This window comes from Pinus tabuliformis, chromosome 8, assembly GCF_031772625.1.
Source record: "Pinus tabuliformis cultivar Carrire ecotype Pingquan chromosome 8, CPIR1, whole genome shotgun sequence".
NCBI lineage: Eukaryota > Viridiplantae > Streptophyta > Pinopsida > Pinales > Pinaceae > Pinus > Pinus tabuliformis.
In genome coordinates this window covers 1,279,024,245-1,279,031,865 of record NC_142294.1, presented here as the reverse complement: position 1 = coordinate 1,279,031,865, position 7,621 = coordinate 1,279,024,245, and the positions used below count along the sequence as shown (strand labels likewise).

The following is a 7,621-nucleotide window of genomic DNA, read 5'->3' as shown; positions in this document are numbered from 1 at the left end:
AGGAGTAGGCTTATTTCCCATGGATCAAATTAGTTTTCATTATAAAGAAAAGGTAACGAAGATAGAATACGAGCTCGTTTAATAGCGTTAGTCATTAGACGTTGTTGTTTTGAAGTTAATCTATTCACTCAGCCGGATAATATTTTTCCTTGCCCACTAATAAATCGACTAATTAGGCTCATATTTTTATAATCGATCTGATCTCCCGACCTAATAGGTGACAAATTTCTACGAATTGGTTGCAAATATCTACGAATTGGTTTCAAACATCTGCGAATTGGTTTCAAATGTCTACGAAAAGATTGCTTGGGTTTACCCATAGTTTGTTTCATGAACCTTTTGAATACTATTTATTCCAAATATTTTTAAAATATTGTTCCATTAAAGATCTTGTTGAAATACCATTTCTTTTTATATCTGTGATTTATTCCTATCCATGGGTAGGAGTAGTACGTTTAATCTCTTTTTTTTATCTCTCCATGAATGGTATGCTTGTAACAATAGGGACAAAATTTATTTGATTCCAATCGAATAGGTGTATTGCGTCGATTTTTCCGAGTCGTATATCTAGAAATCCCCGGGAATCTTTTATAAACACTATCTTGGGTACAACTAGTGCACTCCAAAGTAATTGTTACTCTTATATCTCCGCTCTTGGCCATAAACTTACTCTGAATATTGGTTTTGCTTTTCGACCTCAAAAATAAAAAGGGAAAAAGGGATAGAAGTTGATAGCCGGAGATCCTACGATGAAACATTTCAAAGTAAAAAAATGATTGATCAAGAGAGAGTTTTCAGTTTTACTTACAAAATTGAATGTGGAAAGAATCCTTAGATCGATATTTCTACTTGAATTCTACCCCCTTCTAGTCCTAAACTTAGATCCTTTTTGGGGCTGAATGCACTAATTTCTCCAAGAGGTAGGAGAAGTCATTCTAGCACAATATTTTTTCCCTTGGCTTTAAGGGGAGGAAAAAAATTAAAAAAAGGAAAGAATAAGAGCATCTGGAAAAAAACAATTGATTTCTATCAATAGGGCAGCTAAAAAACTGCCGCATAAAATAGCTAACACAGGCGCTGTGGAAAGATAGGTCTTTAGATCTTTCATTGTAAATTCTCCTTATTGATCATAACGTGTAAGTGATTCAACCATATCAATAGTTATGAATCCTAGAGAAAACTCAGAACTGATGAATATATATAATGTGATCTGGGCTGTGGTCTTATTTATAGAAAAGGAAAAAGATGTTTCATCACCATAATTAATAGTGATATTCTAGATAATAGACCTTACATGTATAATGTATTTTCACTCACGAGACCGAAGAGAAATGAAGGTGGAAAAATGTGGGAAACATATTTCGAATTCTATAAAATAAAATTAAAGTAACATTGTTTAATGATTAGAAGGGATGTAGCACAGCTTGGTAGCGTGTTTGTTTTGGGTACAAAATGTTGCAGGTTCAAATCCTGTCATCCCTACCTTTCCCTTCTTTTCTATGGAAAGAAAGGAATGAAAGATCATTTGATATCGATTCGACGGGAACATCAAATAATTGAATCGTATCAGATGCGAAAGTGTTTTGCTCTAAGAGTATCAACAAAAGGTATTTTTCCTTCATCTCTGAATATTAAAGAAAGCGCTCTTATTTCAGTTCGGTAGAATGTAGGTCTCCAAAACCTGATGCCGTAGGTTCAAATCCTACAGAGCGTGATTTTGTTCCTATCAAATCCAACCCTCAAAATTATCGATAATTCATTCCAACTGGAACGAGCAATGGAATCTGACCTCCCAGGAAAAGTAGGGGGCCAATGAAATTGGAGGATATTCCAGGATCAAATATCCAATTGATCACCACCTCGGTATTGTGAATATGCAGTTACGAATAATCCGGCCAAAGTTATAGGAATTAGACCTAACACAATTCCAGATGGAAAAGCCTCAATCATTTCTATTCAACGGAATAAGTAGGGATAATAGCTATACTGGATAGTACCCTTAATTTGCTATGAATCTCAATGATCAGAAATTTATATAGAGGGAAAAAACAAAATTATTGAAATTGAAATAGTGAACTCAGAGGGTTTCCCCTTCCTTCATTTTGAATAAGTTGTATATTTCTCGAACTAATGAATAGGACTAGTGTGAAAATGATAGAAGCCAATAAGAAACCGAAATAACTAATTATAGTTATAGTAGGCGTGGAAGGACTGAATGAAATATGGTTTATACATATCTTCATGAGACAATTACCTAAATTTTTCTTTTCGTAACTTTGAGATTAGAATACAAAGATCAATTGTCCCAATTCGTACCAATTCTCCTATATCTACTATAGGATATGTATGAATGAACATGGATGAGAGGAGATATATAGTAGAAATCTCTTCATTATCCTAGAAATCATTCATCGAGCAACTAATGAATAGCACCGGCAAACCCCTTCACAAATTGTCGAATGTAATCTTCTTACAGGGTGAATGAATTCTCAATCAATACGATTGGATCACCTCGCATTATCTTTTTACCAGTAGCTATCGGTCCAGAGACTGGACCGGAAGAAAACTCTCCACAGACATAGCCAAAGTTTTGTGAATTTCACGTTTAAGTGTAAGAAAGAATATGAATATCCAGTTTGTCCTTTCATTTCTCGATCTTATTGATCCAAACATTCGACCCTCTAGACATATTAGGTTTTTTCAATATTAATTATTAGAGCGAGTAGAGCCCGATATTATAGAAGTTCCACCTATTGCAAAGAGTAACTTGTAATTTCACATACCTAAAATTGAGTAGGTTCTATTGCACTATCCACTTGGTTTTATCTAATAAGTAAAACCTACTCGTTAATACAAGGTACTATATAATAAGTCTGTGGCATAACTCCATCTGTGCCGGATACTATTGGAAAAGCAACATACATCTGCGTAGCACCAATGATCCTCGTACAATTTGAATTACTAGGTTCATCTACACGGGAATAATGTCATGTCGGAATGAAAAAGGAAGAATATAAAAGAATAATATTCTGGATGAGTTATATTGATAGTGATTGATATCCGTTGCAAGTGGCACTTCTTTTTCGGTTCTAAAGCCACTCGTATGCAGAAGCTAATTCCAATCAAAAATTTCCACTATGCTATTGTTACAACATCAATTGAGGGAGTTGGGGTTCCTTACGACCGGACGGACCTTGGAACATGAAATATTCTCTTCTTTCTTTTGGGATTTACTCAACCAAATAGAGATAGAATAACTGCTGGCAGGAACATAATCATTCTATCCCGTTCCTTCTCGATACTCATCAAAATTGTATTGCTGTGTCAGAAGAAAGCTAGCTACACTGGTCCAGTAGACTTTATAGATACCCTTGGTATAACATTGACAATCGAACAAGGATTGGAGAAGATATCAGTAGTTTTCCATTTCCTGATCTCTATCTTTCATGGGATCAATTCCCCCTTGACTGACTTTACAATAATATATGGAGCTGAGCATGTCTGGGAATACGGGAGAACGCTCCTTTGCTGACATTATTACTAGTATTAGATACTGGGTTATCCATAGCATTACCATACCTTCTCTATTCATTGAAGGTTGGTTATTTGTAAGCACGGGTTTGGCTTATGATGTGTTCGGGAGCCCCTGGCCAAATGAGTATTTCACAGAAATTCGACAAGAGGTTCCATTAGTAACTGGCCATTTCGATCTGTTAGAGCAACTCGATGAGTTTACTAGATCTTTTTAGGAGGCACTAATGACTATAGATAGAACTTATCCAATTTTTACAGTTAGATGGTTGGTCGTTCACGGGCTAGCTATCCCTACAGTTTTTTTCTTGGGATCAATATCGAAAATGCAGTTCATCCAACGATAAACTCTATACTAAAGGAAGAGGAAGTATGTAGATATGACACGATCGAACCCGAACGACCAAAATGTTGAATTGAATCGTACCAGTATCTATTGGGGGTTGCTACTAATTTTTGTACTTGCTGTTCCATTCTCCAATTATTTTTCCAATTAGGAACAATGATAATATTCTCACTACATTCGAAGAGATCCAATATGCATAATTATCTATGCTATGACTGTTTATGTCTCGAGTATGACCACTTAAGAAAATGTGAAAGGGAGTAAGAGAAATAGAGATGCAATTTAAAGGATCAAATTAGAACAAATTTTATAGAAAATGAAAATTTAAATAATTTAACGAAAGATACAATTGACCGGCATTCATCAAGTTGGAAAAAAATTAAGAGAGAATGGTTCAACCATTCTATTATTCGAATTGATAAACATATCAATCGGAATTTGAATGTGTACAAATGGTCCAATTAGACCGAATACTTTATGAAATATTTGAAACAAGTTTTTTCTAAAAAAAACTATTTTAAAATAGTGTTCGATCCAATTGAATTATGTACTAATACTAATCGAGATTCAATTGGTTGGTCTGTGTTTTTATCCCTTTCTGAAAGTACTGTAAAGATCTTAAACTCGAAGTTCGATATAATTTCGAACTTAAATTCTAAGTTCGATATTTTAATTTTGTTTTTTGATTTTGCATTTCATGGGCTACAAAGTATGAATTATAGACTATTAAATCAGTTGTTAGATCCAATTGGTACTCTAATCATTCGTTTAAAAAAAATTAAAACCTTTCTTTTGTATGACCATAATCTTTCACAAAGATCGAAATTATTGATTGATGAAGGAAAAATTGCACCATTTGTTACGAACAAGATACCAATTAATCCATTGATTATTGACTTTTTTGATAATGAAAATAATCGCATGGAATCATTCGATAACACTTATTTTTCGACGATATCCAATGATCGAGACAATTGGTTGAATCCTGTGAAACTATCTGATCAGAGCTCATTGATAGCTTCTTTTCACGGAGCAAATACGCTCCAATTTTTTGATTATTTGCATCATACTCGGCCAAATTATAGGAATAGATTACCTTCTGATATGAAAAGATTTTATATAAAAAGGAATAATTTTACATATGGACAATTATTCAATATTTTGATCATCCACAACAATCTATCTTCCTTGCCCATTGGTGAAATAGGACCCGTTCACTCAGAAAAAGAGACTATTTCATTCATCAAATCACAAGAATCTAACATATTATTACCTAAATATTTAAAACGAAAACGAAGTGGTGACCAAACGTTTGTATTAATCTATGATTTGTACAGATCCTTCAATTTACTAACTCGATTGAATCCATTCGTTCATGAAAAGAGATATCTTTCCTTGATCGAAGAGATTTCTACAACGCCTTTAACAAAAGAAAAAATAGTCAGTTTTGAAAAAACTTTTTGCCAACCTTTTTTTAAAAGATCCGATTAAGAAGAAAACAACTTTGATCAGTGCTTTAAAAGGGGTTTCAGTTCAAACGTGGGTCTTATTCAAACTCGAATCTTTGCATGAATAGATAATGATGCAACAAGTCTAGCATTCATTCCTTCAGACATATCGATTGGACAAATACGCCCATAATAACTGGGATGAATATCCCGTGTCCGAAAACTAGCAGTTCGCCCTGTTAAGCCCCCAGGACCTAAATGGCTCAATTTTCGCCCATGAGCTATTTCCGTCAACGGATTAGTTTGATCCAAAAATTGGGATAAGGTGTGTGAACCAAAAAAATCTTGAAAAGTGTTTTTTAATAGAGTTTAAGTGACCAAGTTCTGAGGAGTTGATCTGCGCTTAGTTGCTCTGTCTATAGTTCTTTTAACTGCATCTTCTAAACGACCTTGAGCTAATCTAAATTGATTCTGTAATAAATCTGCTACAGAACGAATCCATCGATTTCTGAGGTGATCTATATCATCGAGTGTACCCATTCCAAATTTCACCCCGATAAGGTAATCTACAGCAGCCAATACATCTTGTGGTAATGAAAAAATCTCGTTCTCAGGTATATCAAGGTTCAGTTTTTGGTTCAGATTTCGTCGACCAATCTTTCCCAATTCACATCTTTGTCGGAAAATTTTTCTTGCAATTCTTTACATAGAGACTTGGAAAATACCAAATCGCCACTTATACAGTAGAGTTTTTTATAAAAATCCAGAATGGCTTTTTCCCTCGACCATAGATATTCCTCCCGCTCCCACCTCTCCTTCTTCTTCAATAAAAATAAAAATCTTTCGGGATAGCGAGTATTGTCCAGAATCTCTTCGAGATTTAAACCCATAGCTGATAATAGAACTGGAATAGATATTTTTTGTTTTATACTTACACGAGCCCATATCCTTTCTCCCACATCGATCTCTAATGTCGATCTTCTTCCCCAATCTGAAATCAGAGTGCCAATATATAAATAATTAATTCTATTATGGTCTAATTCCGAAAGGTAATAAATACCAGGACTTATTAATATTTGATTAACTACGACTATGTAAATCCCATTTACTACAAATGTTCCATGGGAATTCATTAAAGGAATATTTCCGAGAAATACAGTTTGTTTCTGTATCTTCCTACTATTCCTCCGAATCGATCTTGCTGGTACATATAATTCAGAGTAATATGTAAGGGACTAATATACAACATCTCTCTCTTTGATGAAAGGTTCTGCTAATTCATATTCATTACCAAAAAGCCTAAATTCAATTTCTTTATCTATATCCTCAATTTTTGGAAAATTATGAAGTTCTTCCATCAAGCCTTGATCAATAAAATGACAAAATCATTCAAATTGTATCTTACCAAATTCAAGGTTGTAAACGCTCCCTCATTTTCATCTAATCGCATTGGAAGTTTCCCATCTGTAGAGAAATCTATTAAATTATTCCCGATTGATCTATATGGATCAATCCGACAAAAAAGATTCGGATGTATATTCAGTCTTCACTATATCCCATGAAATTCTACCCGTATACAGATATACTTCCAATTAAAAAAAAAAGGATAAGGAAGAGGTACTATGATACTTTCTTCCAACCATGTGGAATGGAGCTATGAACAAATGAATCAAACCATTCTTAAATGTTAATCTCACTTAGAAAATTTCCTAATGAAAATAGTCAGATCGAAAGAAAGACGGAGAACAAATTAGATCCATTTCCTTTATGGTTGACTTTAGCATACATCTCATACTATACTTAAAGGACAGACGAATGACTTGAAAGGACAAAAGATTCGATATGTCCATGGGATTCCCATATCTCGGCGACATAGCCAAGCGGTAAGGCAGAGGACTGCAAATCCTCCATCCCCAGTTCGAATCCGGGTGTTGCCTTGTTGAGGTAAGTAAATGGAAGGAAAAGCCTGTATTTCCATTACAGAACCTCTGGAGACATATTGGTACATATTACCAATATAGATAGTGAGTTATGTACATTTGATCCCGATTCCATCGTGAATGTACGACCCTCGAGTTAGTTATAGTAACTTGTTGGTCAATGAACAAATGAATTTATTGATCTCTCATATCAGCTTGAACATCAGTAACGTTCAGAATGCAAAGGTGGACCATTCATTTCAACTTCAACTTTGCACTATGGTTAATAGTTCCCTTATCATCTCGATGATGAAATCATTATTTTTTAGAGAACATGATCCGTATGGATATAGTCGGTATAACTTGGGCTGCTTTAA

At 34.4% G+C, this 7,621-nt stretch overlaps 1 non-coding gene across 1 annotated transcript; it reads left to right on the top strand.

Moving 5' to 3' along the window:
* The first annotated feature begins 7,191 nt into the window (after positions 1–7,191).
* Positions 7,192–7,262, top strand: TRNAC-GCA (transfer RNA cysteine (anticodon GCA)). The gene has a single exon. It is a non-coding gene; the product is annotated as a tRNA-Cys (tRNA).
* Positions 7,263–7,621: the final 359 nt, after the last annotated feature.